The sequence below is a fragment of the Myotis daubentonii genome, chromosome 1 (assembly GCF_963259705.1).
Source record: "Myotis daubentonii chromosome 1, mMyoDau2.1, whole genome shotgun sequence".
Lineage (NCBI taxonomy): Eukaryota > Metazoa > Chordata > Mammalia > Chiroptera > Vespertilionidae > Myotis > Myotis daubentonii.
In genome coordinates this window covers 52,816,393-52,831,745 of record NC_081840.1, presented here as the reverse complement: position 1 = coordinate 52,831,745, position 15,353 = coordinate 52,816,393, and the positions used below count along the sequence as shown (strand labels likewise).

The 15,353-nt window shown below is 39.7% G+C and overlaps 1 protein-coding gene across 5 annotated transcripts in view; it reads left to right on the top strand.

Annotated features, from left to right (window-relative positions):
- Nucleotides 1-15,353, top strand: part of TCF12 (transcription factor 12) — a 370,918-nt gene that overhangs the window by 293,656 nt on the left and 61,909 nt on the right. The gene's annotated exons all lie outside the window — the stretch shown is intronic.

Below are 15,353 nucleotides of genomic sequence, written 5' to 3'. Positions count from 1 at the left end.
GTCAAATTCTGAGGTGCGGAGTGCGCGGAGCGGGCTGGCGGCGGAGGGCGCGGTTGTTGTTTTCAATCGGGAGGGAGTCGCAGACTCTGAGCACCAGATCCGGGTGAGTCTTTAGGGACCCAGACTCAAACGGGAGAAGCGGGACTGTCTGGCTTCGGTCAGAGCGAGTGCAGCTTTCTCTCCGAGCTTTGCAGCGGGTGCTGGGACTCAGAGAGGCAGAGCCCCTTGGGACAGGACTGAGAGCCGCCATAACTGCTCTCTCCGGCCCACCCTGTTGATCCTGTGCGACCCGCCCCGCCCAAGCCCTGCACAGAGGCATTTGCCGGATAGCCTCAGGCAAAGGCTAGATTAGCACCTCCCTAGAGGACAGAAGTTCTCTCACTGCTGACACAGCTGATTCTCATAGCCACTTGGCCTGGAGGTCAAACCCTCCCTGGAATTAGCTACAACAATCAAGATTTATCTATAAGACTGCGAACAAAGACCACTAGGGGGTGCACCAAGGAAGCATAACAAAATGCGGAGACAAAGAAACAGGACAAAATTGTCAATGGAAGAAATAGAGTTCAGAACCACACTTTTAAGGTCTCTCAAGAACTGTTTAGAAGCTGCCGATAAACTTAATGAGATCTACACGAAAACTAATAAGACCCTCGATCTTATATTGGGGAACCAACTAGAAATTAAGCACACACAGACTGAAATAACAAATATTATACAGACGCCCGACAGCAGACCAGAGGAGCGCAAGAATCAAGTCAATGATTTGAAATGTGAGGAAGCAAAAAACATCCAACCGGAAAAGCAAAATGAGAAAAGAATCCAAAAATGCGAGGATAGTGTAAGGAGCCTCTGGGACAGCTTCAAGCGTACCAACATCAGAATTATAGGGGTGCCAGAAGATGAGAGCAAGATATTGAAAACCTATTTGAAGAAATAATGACAGAAAACTTCCCCCACCTGGTGAAAGAAATGGACTTACAGGTCCAAGAAGCGCGGAGAACCCCAAACAAAAGGAATCCAAAGAGGACCACACCAAGACACATCATAATTAAAATGCCAAGAGCAAAAGATAAAGAGAGAATCTTAAAAACAGCAAGAGAAAGAAACTCAGTTACCTACAAGGGAATACCCATACGACTGTCAGCTGATTTCTCAACAGAAACTTTGCAGGCCAGAAGGGAGTGGCAAGAAATATTCAAAGTGATGAATACCAAGAACCTACAACCAAGATTACTTTATCCAGCAAAGCTATCATTCAGAATTGAAGGTCAGATAAAGAGCTTCACAGATAAGGAAAAGCTAAAGGAGTTCATCACCACCAAACCAGGATTATATGAAATGCTGAAAGGTATCCTTTAAGAAGAGGAAGAGGAAGAAAAAGGTAAAGATACAAATTATGAACAACAAATATGCATCTATCAACAAGTGAATCTAAGAATCAAGTGAATAAATAATCTGATGAACAGAATGAACTGGTGATTATAATAGAATCAGGGACATAGAAAGGGAATGGACTGACTATTCTTTGGGGGGAAAGGGGTGTGGGAGATGTGGGAAGAGACTGGACAAAAATCGTGCACCTATGGATGAGGACAGTGGTTGGGGAGTGAGGGCGGAGGGTGGGGCGGGAACTGGGAGGAGGGGAGTTATGAGGGGGGAAAAAAAGGAACAAATGTAATAATCTGAACAATAAAGATTTAATTAAAAAATAAAATAAAATAAAATAAAACACAAAAATTTTGTCCATAGCCATAATTTGCCAACCCCTACATTAAACTTAACGAACACAAGTATATGCCTAGAGTAGATATATTCTTACCTTCTTCATAAATGTAGTTCCCATGAAAAACAGACCCAAAGAAAAACAAAATTAAATATTTTTAGGTGTGTTCCCTGGTGGGGTTTTTTTTTGGGGGGGGGGGGGAGGAATGAATACATTACTCAATATTCATTAGTCCCTTCATCATTTTCTTAAGGCCCTGAGCACTCGGCCAGAGCTTTAGACAGAAACTTTCCAAAACCATTACAGTGGGGCCTTGACTTACGAGTGTCCCAACTAACAACTTTTTCGAGATACGAGCCGTCTCTTGGCCGATTTTTTGCTTTGAGTTGCGAGCTAAAATTCGGGTTATGAGCCAGCTTCAGATACCCCACCGCTAGTTGGCGCAGCGAATGTCACAGTGAATGCCATATCAGCCCAGCATCACGTGTCTCACTCGTTCACTTTAAGATTTGACATATGAGTAATTTGAGTTACGAGCTCCGTCACGAAACGAATTAAACCTGTAAGTCAAGGCCCCACTGTATTTGCCTTATTCTGAAATGCACTTGACTGGGACAGTGGAAGAGCCTCAATGTGTAAAGTGGGTGCTCTGGCATTATAATTTTTCTGGGATTAAAATGTCACATTAGGTCAGGGGTCCTCAAACTACGGCCCGCGGACCACATGCAAATACAAATATTGTATTTGTTCCCGTTTTGTTTTTTTACTTCAAAATAAGATATGTGCAGTGTGCATAGGAATTTGTTCATAGTTTTTTTAAAACTATAGTCCGGCCTCCAATGGTCTGAGGGACAGTGAACTGGCCCCCTGTTTAAAAAGTTTGAGGACCCTTGCATTAGGTAATAATATGCAGGATAGTTTATAACATTAAAAGTAAGCCCATGAATAGACATATTAGTAAATGTATATTTGAAATAATTGGGATTAAGTATTTAAATAATTTGACTTAAGTATAAATAGCCCTACTATAATTTTATATATATAGCTGGGCCAGGATGAAAGAGGGTGATTGATCACCGTCTTTTAACCTGGCCCAACTTTTTCATAGAACCCAAAACTAAAAGATAGCTCCTAGGAGCTTGAGAATCATTTCCAACCCAAGTATGATTGTGAAACTGATTCTGCTGAAACATGTGGCATGTTCCTCTCTAAACAAAACTTAAGAGAATCTTCACCTCCTGACTAGAAAATTCACTTTTTCTCTATAAATTTAAGTAATACTTATGGTTGCTATTTAGTTCCCTTTTTAGCTTTATGATGGCTAGTATTTTTTAAAATTAACACTTAATAATTAAGTAATAAAACTCAAGTTTTGTGACATGGGCTTGATAATCTTTTGAACTATAAAACTTGATATTATTTGAAATCAAGTTATCAGTATCTTTTCCAACATCACCAAAGATATTTATTAATTTCAGAAAATAGTAATATGAGAATTAGAAACTTTTTTACTAAAGTGGGCTTCATTTATTAGATTTCCAATGAGAGAAATGTGAATCCATTCCGTAAAAGTCAATAAATATATGTTACATGTTTATTGTGAATAAAGAACTAAATTCGTAGGCTTTAAGAATTTAAGTATGAATAAAGCATGGGCCTTGTACCCTGTCTTCAAGATGCTTATAGTGAAAAGATAGCTTTGACCTTTGGAAAGAAGTAAGTTCTAAGTATTTTTCTGTTGCATAATTGTTGCCCTGTGAGCACATAGTGGAGTATCCAGGAAATGCTTTTTGAATTAAATTAAAAGAATAAAAATAGGTACTATGAAGCTATCCTATCTAATAAAGAGTGAGTATGCTAATTGACCCCCACGCTGTCGCAAAGATGATGGCACCCATGGCTAATAAAGAGGGAATATGTTAATTGACTGTCCCACCCTCAAAGATTGTGGCACCCACAGCCAATAAGGAGGGAATATGCTAATTGCTGCCCCACCCTCAAAGATGGCGGCACCCGCAGCCAATAAGGAGGGAATATGCTAATTGACTGCCATGCCCTCAAAGATGGCAGCACCCACAGGCACAAGATGGTCAGCAGGAGCGGCCAGTTGTGGGCGACCAGGCCGGCAGGGGAGGGTAGTTAGGGGTAACCAGGCCAGCAGGGGAGGACGGTTGAGGGTTACCAGGCCTGCAGGGGAGCATTTAGGTGTTGATCAGGCTGGCAGGGGAGTGGTTAGAGGGTGATCAGGCTGGCAGGCAGAAGCAGTTAGGGGCAATCAGGCAGGCAGGCAGGCAGGCAGGCAAGCAGTTGGGAGCCAGCAGTCCCGGATTGTGAGAGGGATGTCCCCCTCGGGGTCCCAGATTGGAGAGGGTGTAGGCTGGGCTGAGGGACACCCCTCCCTCCAGTGCATGAATTTCGTGCATGGACCTCTAGTTATTTTATGTTATCTATAATAGGGAAGATCATCTGTTAAAGACTTCCTGCTGCACATTGTACTTTCAAGCTTCTCCTTTTCTGACTGTTCAAATCATCAAAAGTAAATTAACTTGCTTTCTTTGTATAAGAAGCTGAATTATTTGTTCTATTCCCCCCCACCTCAAGTATGCAGTTAACGTCTAGTCATACATAATAATGGGAGTAACTTTGAAAGGAATTGTAAATTATAGGTAATTCAGCCACTACTTTGTAGTGCACTAGGTTGACCTAGTTGCTAACATAAAAATAACATGTAATTCTCACATGAAAGAGGAGTATGGAAAACCAGAATATAGGAAACTTTTTCCTAAAGGAAAAAAAGTTACACTTTCATTGACAGAAAAGGGAAACCGTAGTTATCTTCCCATACTGAATTTCTCATACTAAAATTATCTTCAAGATTTTGATCATTTGTCACTGCCTGTTGTCCAAGCCACTGTTACCTCTTTCCTGAATTATGGCAGCCATCTACCCAACTGCTCTCCCAGTTTCCCTCCAGTCTTTTTTTTAACACAGGAAGATCCTTTTAAAATCTAAGTCAGATGGTATCATTCTTCAGCTCAAAATCCTCCAGTAGTGTCTATTATCACTGCAATCCCAAAATTCGTAGCATGGCTTTCAAAACCCTTCTTATCTATCTACTGCTACCTCTCAGACTATATCTGTCACTACTTGACCCTTCTGGCCGTTCTGCCCTCTTTACTGCTCCTTACAGATAGCAAGCACTCTCCTGCCTCAGGGCCTTTGCATTTACTCTCTGCCAGAGCACACATCCCTTAGTAGCCACATAGCTAGTTTTATCACATACTTTTCTCTTTGATGACATATCATTTTATTACTGGGACTCTTATCTGACCATCCTACAAAAAATGGCAACCATGCTCCCCCCATCACTGCCCTTCTCCTTCCTCCTGCATTTTTGTCTGTAACACATTACCACCTGATATACTATATAATTAGTTTATTATTTGTTTCACCCAGGAGAAATTTTAAGGCAGGGATTTTATGTTGCTTATTGCTTTAATTGCAGCACCTAGTTGCATAATAGATACCCAGTGAACATTTGTTAAATAAATGAACAAACTCACATGATTAGCAATACAGTCATAGCTCTTTCTTCCTGGCTCAGTTGAGTCAGAAAGTATAAAGAGCATCCTGTGTTATCTGAACTCAACATCCTTCAGGGAGAACTACAGTGTATTTGAACCAATATAGATTCTATACAACTAATATAGATTCTATATTATAAAACCTTTAGCCTGCTTAAACTTTATAAAAGCATATTAGGGAAGGGGAAAAGCTCCAATTATTTCATCAGAAAAGTGAAAGTATTTTCAGTGGCTTAGATCACTGAAATTCTTCCCATTTACACACTATAGTCTAACCCTCAGTTAGATATATTAGAACCAGGAAAACCTGCATTTGATTTTCCATGTGAAGTTTTATCATTTGATAGTTGTGTTCTTACAATTATATAATCTTTATTCCAGTTTCAACAGTAATAACACAGTCTGAACCTTTTTTTATGCATCGATCATTTAAGTCTGAAATGACCAGTGTCGGGACAAGAGGTGTCCTCAAGATTCCATACCTATTTTACCCTGTAAACTTTCTAACCTACATATTCATTATAGCCACCTTTGTTTATAGTCTGCTTAACAATCTCTTTTACAGATCTACTAAATTATCCAGTCTAAAGGCACAAAGAAGCACATCACAGGCCCAACTTCTGTACAGTGCAGGAGCCACAGCCTACTTAATTAAGATGGTCTCCCTATTGCCTCCTAACTCTTTGTTGCTTGCTAAAAATATAACACAGGCATCTCTGTAGAGGCTTACATGTTTATTTGAAGAACATGGCCAAAAATATTTTATTTTCCACATGATACTATGTTAAACATAATATATTTGACTTGTAGATCAAATTGCAAATTAGTGAGAAACAAAAGTTGTCAAATGAATTAAACAAGAGCAAAGTTCAGTAAGAGCTGTTACCTACCTCTTGATAAGATAGCAACCTTTTCCTCTTTATTTTCTCTCACTATTTTGTTCTAGACACTAGATAACTTTTTAAAAAGATTTTAGTTTTAAACAAAAGTATTAATAGGTAATTGAAGTATATTACTAACTCCTTATGAAAATACTTCATTTGCTAGTATAAATGTTATTAGAATACAAAGCATTTGGATTCTCAGCTTAAAACTGAGAAGTTGTAATTATGTTTTTGGATTCTCTTTTGTATCAACCTTTCATGTGAGGATTTAGGCTTTTAATTATGCCACTTGCAGAGATGATTATAAAAATACTAGAGGCCTGGTGCATGAAATTTGTGCATGGGTAGGGTCCCTAGGCCTGGCCAGCCATCAGGGCCAATCGGGCCTTCCATGTGCCAGCCCGGGCCTTCCTTCATTCCGTGCTACCCCCTGGTGTTCAGCGCACATCATAGCTAGCGATCAAACTCCCAGTCGAACTCCCATGGGGACATTTTGCATATTAGCATTTTCTATATATAGACTAGAGGCCCAGTGCATGAAATTCGTGCACGGGTAGGGTCCCTATGCCTAGCCAGAGATCAGGGCTGATCAGGTTCCCCGCCTCCCCACCACCTCCTTCCTTCGCCACCCATGTGCCACCGCCACGTGGTTCCCCCGCCTCCCTGCCTCCCCACCTCCTCCTTCCCTTGCTCTTTCAGCGCCCCGCCGCCACTGCTGGTTGCCTGCCATGTTCCGTGCCACCCCCTGTTGATCAGCACATGTCATAGCGAGCGATCAAACTCCCGGTCTCTCAGTAGAACTCCCGATAGGGCACTTTGCATATTAGCCTTTTATATATATACTAGAGGCCCGGTGCACAAAAATTTGTGCACTCGGGAGGGATGGGGGGTCCCTTAGCCCGGCCTGTGCCCTTTCGCAGTCTGGGACCCGTCGGGAGATAATGACCTGCTGGCTTAGGCCTGCTCCCGGGTGGCAGAGGGCAGGCCTAATCCCTAGGTGCAGCCCCTGGTCAGGCTCAGAGCAGGGCCGATTGGGGAATTGGGGCGCCGCCCCCTGTCATGCACAGAGCAGGGCGGATTGGGAGGTTGTGATGCCACCCTCAGTCACGCTCAGGGTAGTGCCGATTAGGGGGTTGGGGTACCGCCCCCTGTCACACTCAAGGCAGGGTGGATGGGCAGGTTGTGGCAGCACTCCCTGTCACACACAGAGCAGGGTCAATCAGGGGGTTGGGGAGCTCCCCCCTGTCACACACAGAGCAGGGCCGATCAGGGGGTTGGGGAGCTCCCCCCTGTCACGCACAGAGCAGGGCGGATCAGGGGGTTGGGGTGCCACCCTCTATCACCCACAGAGCAGGGCCGATCAGGGGGTTGGGGCGCCGCCACTCTCACATTCAGGGCAGGGCCGATGGGGAGGTTATGGCTCTACCCCGTCACACACAGAGCAGGGCCCGTGTGGGGGGGGGGTGGTTGGGGCGCCACACCCTGTCACACACAGAGCCACAGGGCGATCAGGAGGTTGGGGAGCTCCCCTGTATCAGGCACAGAGCAGGGCCCATCAGGGGGTTGGGGCGCCTTCCCCTGTCAGGAACAGAGCAGGGCCCCGCCCCCTGTCACACACAGAGCCACAGGGCGATCAGGGGGTTTGGGCGCTGCCCCCTGTCACGCTGATCCCGGTGCTGGGAGACCTCGCGGCTCCGCTGATCCCGGTGCTGGGAGGCATATTACCCTTTTACTATATAGAATAGAGGCCTGGTGCATGGGTGGGGGCTGGCTGGTTTGCCCTGAAGGGTGTCCCGGATCAGGGTGGGGGTCCCCACTGGGGTGCCTGGCCAGCCTGGATGAAGGGATGATGGCTGTTTGCAGCTGGTCACACACCCTTCATGGTGGGGGTCCCCACTGGGGTGCCTGGCCAGTCTGGGTGAGGGGCTGAGGGCTGTTTTCAGGCTGGGACTGAAGCTCCCAACTGCTCCTTTTTTTCTTTTTCTTTTTTTTTTTTATTCTGAGCCAGCTTTAACTCTGAGGCTCCAGCTCTTAGGCTTCCGCTCCTGAAAGCAGGTATCTGGTTTGTTTAGGTTCTACAATCGAAACTCTGTATCAACTCCAGGTCTGAGATCCCGGCTAGCTGAAAGCTGGTTTCTGGGGTTTTGTTTAGCTTCTGTTTTTGTAACTATGTTTCAAACTGCCAGCTCAGAGGCCTGCAGCGGCAGGCGGGGAACGTTGGAGTCCTCCGTCACTGAAGCAAGCAAGCCTTATGTTAGTTTCAAGCTGCCTGGCTGCCAGCCGCCATCTTGGCTGGCAGTTAATTTGCATATCGCCCTGATTAGCCAATGGGAAGGGTAGCGGTCGTACGCCAATTACCATGTTTCTCTTTTATTAGATAGGATAGAAGATAATTTAAGTTTGCTGTGGACACTAGCTATTACCTATGCTAGTGAGTCACAGCCTAGGTCTTCAAAAATAGTAATCTGAGATGTAAAATATTTCAGAATACCTATCATATTATGTAGTTTATTGAAATAAAATTACCCGTGCTAATTAAAACAACAAGTTTCTTATATTAAAATTGTTTCAACTTAGCATGGCAGTGCTTCATTTTCCTTTAATTTGAAGTTCTGAATGGAAGTTACATGGCTTTGTTTTTGGTTTTTTAATCAGGGGAAAATATTCATTATAACTCAGTAAAAAAGGAGTTTGGAAGACCAAAACCTTTCAAAATAAGAATTCAGTGTTTTGGGGTGGAGTAGATAATAAAAGGTTTTATTGGTGGTGAAATGGCTAGGAAATCTTTGGCCTAGTTTATTTTAATGCCTATATTTTGCAGAAATGGAAAGTTAGACTCAGGAAAATTCAAGACCTAGCCTAAACTCTCATGCCTCCTAAGAGGTGCAAGTAAAATCCAGATTCCTGTATCTCCTGACTCCAAGTCCAGTGCTCTTTCTCATTATGACATCAGGGCGTTTGGAACCTGAGCAGCCTCTCTCACATTACAGAGTACTAATGAGTGGTAGGAAGACAATACTTCTGCCCTACTGTGTGTAAACGTGATGCAGATATAGAACAAGTAGCTTAACAAATTCCTTTTTCAAAGTTTCCCGTCTGTTTCCCAATCTGTCTGGTACGGGGCACTTATGTTAGAGTGGTATATTGCCTTCATTGGTGCGGCACATCAAACATTAGTCAAACTTTATTTTTGTTTTGCCTTGTTCTACATTTAACTGACACCATCTCCTATCTCCCCCTGCCAAATATACCTACCTGTCTTCAATGTGTTTTCAAAATGAAATATTATTTGGCTTTTGTTGAGAGTGGTCACCAGAAATAACAGTAAGAAACCATACTTTACCCCTAGCTGGTTTGGCTCAGTGGATAGAGTGTCGGCCTGCAGACAGAAGGGTCCAGGGTTTGATTCCGGTTAAGGGCACATGCCTGGGTTGTGGGTTCGATCCCCAGTAGGGGGCGTGCAGGAGGCAGCCGATCAATGATTCCCTCTCATCATTGATGTTTCTATCTCTTTCTCCCTCCCCCTTCCTCTCTGAAATCAATAAAAATATATTTTAAAAAAACAAAAAAAATCACCATACTTTAAGATAGTTCTTTTCATAAATTCAGGATCTGCATGATTTCTTTCAAAACATATAGCTAAAATTAACTGTGCTTTGTTATTTGATTATTTCAAATATGGGGAAGATGATTTGGTAGACTCATTACTTAATTAAAGGTATGAAGTATTAAAAAAAATTACTGCCACTAACAAGAATTTTTACTGAAACAAATCATAGATTTTGGGCCAGAAATAACATGTTATGTAGTTCTTCAGATTGCAGCTTCTTAAAATGGCTCTAGGCTAAGATGCAGATGTTCTTATCTCTTTAAAAATAATTTTAAAATAGAATAGAATATCTTGATGCTATTTCATTTCTCATAAAGGACCTGGCTCTTTCCAGGTCAGATGAAAAAAATTGCATGGGTTGGAAAAAGAAAAGAAAAAAAAAGATGGCTGGCACTTTCCTAAGGGAGAGCTAACTCAACCCAAGAGCAAATTGTTTACCTTGTACAGATAATTTTTTAAATAGCTTTGTTTGCTTAGTTTTTTTGTTATTGTTAGGTTGCCTAATAAGTCAATAGTGCAAAGCTGTATCCAGTCTTGGAAGCTCTTCAGAAGTGCTAGCTTAGTAAGGAATTTAAAAACCTGGGTGTCCTCTTCATTCTTTCTTTTTTTTTCAACTTGTGCATATACCATTAGGCAGTCCTGTGATTATAGAGCCATCTGCAGGAAAATTATCAAGTTGCAACATACTGGTTCTCTTACCATGTTATTTCAAGTGGTAAATGAGAAACGACAAACTGCAATTCCTGTGGGGAAAGAAATGGACAGCCAAGAGATGCAGGAATTATTAGGGAGGGGGAACCCCCCGCCCCCATTTAATATTTCAAAGAAAACTGCTTTGTTACAGTTTGTGATTTTTAAAAAACATGCAATTTGCTTTGGGTTTTACATATTTTCAGGAATTACAGTTCTCTCTTATTTGAAAGGAGTGTCTAATGATTGCCTTTTAGAAGTTTTATATGACCTGCCAGCTCTGTTAGTGTTGATGTCAGAGGGATACTGTTTATTTACCTTAGAATGAGATTTATTTGCATTCTCCTCCAGGAGATAAGGTTGTTTTACACATTCTCATTATAGTCATGGTTGTCAAAAGGGGAGTTAAACAGGTATTCTTCTGCCCTATAAATGCAGTTTATGTAGCTGATTGTTTCCATTGGCTATACAGGTATGTTTTCTAATTTGTTAATCATTAAGCATTTCTAAAACTCAAGTTAGACTAGAGATTTTTGTAAACAGATAATAATAAATCTGATGTTCTTTGAGACAGGTGATATGATTTGTGAACTTTAGCATATGTTTTTACTCTGCTCTGAGAAGTATATGTTTATGTGTGTGTTGTAATATTGAAATAAGTTGTGTACCAGTACTCAGACCAATCTGTAATATCATCCAGTGTAACTCTGATTATTGGTTTGGCTAAGATTTAGGTAATCACATATAAGGCACAATTGGAACAAATTTTTCATCATATCACCTGAATAAAGATTAAAAAATCAGGTTTTTTATTTTTAATATTTTCATACAGTGAAAAGACAATATTTGGAAGTCTTTTTACTGATTGATTGGTATCAGCAAGATGAATGATACTGTTGAATTAGAAAAGTGCACTATATAATTTCAGGTCAATAGCATTATTTTTAAATAATATGCATTGAATGTTATTGGATTGGTTTAAGAGGGATGCATTGTTTTACTAGAATTTTATATTCTTAATTTTTATGTGAAAGCAATTTTTCTAAATTATGAGGATATTGAAAAAAAAACAGAAGACCAACTTTATGAACACTTACAAAGGAAATTTTTTTTACAAAGTAGTATCTACTAGAAAAATCTGCAGTATAATGTTTAGATATAAAACCTGGAATTTTGGTGTCTGATTTAGTTAGTCAACTAAATAAAGACTGCACACTCAGGAGACAGCATGCACTCGTAAGTCATCTCTCTACAAGCTGAGTAAGAGGGGCTTTGAGAAGGGTCTTTTGCTTTGTATCACCCCACTTGTAGGTTCTTTCACTTACTATTCTTTTAAACCTGTCTTTATCCCCAACATCCTTTGCAGCCAATAATTTATTAGTTATTTACTTAAATTCACACTTTAGGAAAATACAGAGTTCAGTCCTGGCAGGGTGGCTCAGTTAATTGGAGCATTGTCCCCTACACCAGGGGGTCGTGGACTGGATTCCTAGGTTGTGGTTTGATCCCTAGTTGGGGCACCTATGGTAGGCAAACAATCAATGTTTCTCTCTCACATCAATGTTTCTCTTTCTCTCCCTTTCTCTCTCTAAAATCAATAGAAACATATCCTCAGGTGAGGGTTTAAAGCAACAATAATAAAAATTTAAATTAAAAAATGTACAATAAGATTAGTAACATTCAAGGTTTGTAATTCAGTTAAATTTTTTTGAAAAGCTTTTTATATTTTAGGTCACTCTTGAAACATTCTTGCTTTAAATTCAAAAACAGATAAGAGAATTATAGTGATCCAGTATCACATATAAAGAAGAGCTAGTAAAATAGCTTAAAACACCACATGGCTAATCCCAAGAAAGAGTGCATAGCTCTCCAAGGAAGATCTGTCAATGTCCCAATCAACAGAAAAATAAGGAAAAAGAAAATTTTTGCATAGGGACCCAGAATATAAACTGAAGTAGCCAGGAAGTCCCTACCCAGTAGACTTTTGAAAACATCTTTTCTTAAATCTTCAGTAAAGCCGTAAATTGCTTAGGCAAAGCACTTCATAGCTTTCTCTTATCTGGTTTACGCCTATACTTGATGGCTGTTAGAATGGCAATAAACATCACATCCTGAACCACTGAAGAGGGTAAGCATATTTGAAAATAAGTGAAATCCAGTAATTCTCAAACAAGGAATCATCAATATGTGATGTAAAAGTTCATCTAGCACTTTTATTGTTAATAAAAGATGTGTGACTCCAAGTCATATTTTTTTTCTCAGGGTTCTCTGACATTTTCATGAATCATTTTGCCCTTGTGTATAGTATCCCATTTGGCTATGAAACTTGGTGATTTTTTTAGATTTTGGACTAGGTGGTGTGACTATTGAGTCAGATCACATAATCTTAGAATAACACAAATGGTTATGTAGAATTGTGGATGGAAACAATTCAGGATAAAAAGTGCATGACACTTCAGAGCTCCTGTGCAGACTGCATGTCTGTCTGAAATCAGGTTTAAAAAGTGGCCCTGGCTCCAGCTGACTCATTTTGTCAGACGAAGTCACAGGATTAACCCTTGACATGTTCCTTAAAAAAAAGAGGCAAAGATTAAACAACTGCATTGACTAGAGCAGCACTTGATCCGTCTATATACATTTTTTCCTGTAATATGATTCTCCATAAGAAAAAAAAATTGTGCTGCAGCTGTTCTATAGATTCAAAAAATATTTTTGAGGAAGAGAAGACGATTTTATCATAGAAGGTAATTTGTAACTGTGATAAAGAAAATGACTACACCAACCAATTTTAGTTTCTTTTAAGTAAGGTAATTTCAAAAAGATGATATTTTGGAGCAACCAACTTAAAAGGCCTTACCATAATGTACAAGTAAAATATGGGAGCATTTTATTTAGATTACCACTTGGTTTTTTTGTGTGTGATTTATTATTTTTGAGGAATGAGTTTAATGTCATATTTAGGTAGATCTACCTTACCACCACCACCCCTGTTTCTAGACACAATCTTAAATAGTAAGCTCTGTATACCTAGTGAATGTACTATGTATTTGGTGGGAGGAGTCTTAAATACACATATATGGATTTTGTATCTGTGTTTTTGAGAAGAGGAATGAAGAGTAGAAACAAACGCTTTTAAGTACTCAACTCTGTTTATATTTCACATTCAGGTTTCAGGTTTAACTGCAAATCTTACCTAGTTGTTTAATAAACTGCTTTAGAACAGTAAAAGATTATGCTGTCTGACTTTAATCTGAATTTTTTTTTACTTGAATATTTGTTTATTCCTTTCAGAATATTAGCTAGCTGCCTAAAAGAACTAATGATAAAGTACTAAAATTTTTGTTGTGCTTTTAATAGCCAAGATTGTGTAGTTGGACTTACATTATGCTTTTGTTTTATCAGACAACATAGTACTCTCTCTTTCCTGGCAAGCCCCAGAGAAATGAGCCTGACAACTGTAGGGGATTTTTTTTTTTAGCCCATATAAAGTTTTCTCAGTTTGGAATAATGATTGTAGGAAAAAAAATGTTGAAGTATTGTCAGTGCTTTGTGGCTATCCTTCCCCCATCCTGCTTCAATTTCTATTCAAAAGTAAGGTGTGTGTTTTTAAATTAATCATTAAGAAAAAAGGAAATTTCATTTTAGATGGTTAATTTTCCTTTTTTTAAGAGTAGCTGCTCTGTTAGAAAAAGACTGTGTCTATGAAAGACTAAAATTTACTTGAATGGTTTTAAGGCATGGCATTGTTAATTGTAAATCAAAGCTTTTTACACAGTTCTCTAAGGATTGAAATGGGTCTTTGTGGTCTCTCAGGAGGGAGGAAGTTACAGACCCCTCCGCAGACTGGCATTTTAATAGTCTGCTGTACAGTGATGTTCTTTTGCAGCTGCTGCTTAGTCTTTTCTATATCTGGAGAGTGTGGGGAGGTTTTATTGTTATTCCAATACCATCAGCTTTTAAAACATTGAAGTTAGCTGGCCACATTGTCTGACTTAGTTTTATTACTATAATTTGATTACTATGTTTTATAAGAATGGGGGGGTCCCTTATAGAATATTTCTAAGTTGGAGTTCTGCTTCATCAAAGCCATCAAAAGTAATGTACCCCAATTTGCAGCGTATGAGCTCTCCTCTGATTAACACAGTACTGTTAGAACCTACAAGGCACAGAGAGAAGCAATAGTACAAAAAGGTTTTGATAGGAGCATATCAGAGAAAAGTTGATATTCTAAAAAATTGTCCACACCAGTTTTTAAATAACAAAATGTGTTTGTGTGTGAGAAATACGGATTTGCAGACAATGTCTAAAACCTTTTGATTTCTAAATATAATGAATTTTTGAAATCTATGAGATTCGAACACTGATTATTTGTTCTTTTTGAGAAATTTAAGCATTAACATTAAAATATAAATATATAAACAATAATTAACTTGGAGAAAAAAGTTCAAAGAAGCCTTTTTTAGGTTATCAGCCAGAGTGTACATTCTGTCTGTTATACACACTGGCTTTTCACACTTTTTTATAAGGGGATACAAAACCTTGTTTGTATTTTCTATTACTGAATTGCTTAATACATATTAGATGTTCTAGAAGAGTGCAGCCCATTATAAACTTTTAATTGGTATAATGAATGAGGAATTTAAGGAGCTTTATAACTGAAAATCTATTTTTTGGACTGAACATTTCCATGAAATGTGTTCCTTTCCCTTTTTCAATAATACTTTTATAATTTTTCTTAAAAAAAATTATTGTTTGTTCTACCTAGTTAAGAGGTACTTAACATGACAGGTCCACTTTCTCCAGGAAGTGATTTTGTACAAGGCTTAACTGCCTAGGTCCCTCTTACTACATATGATTCA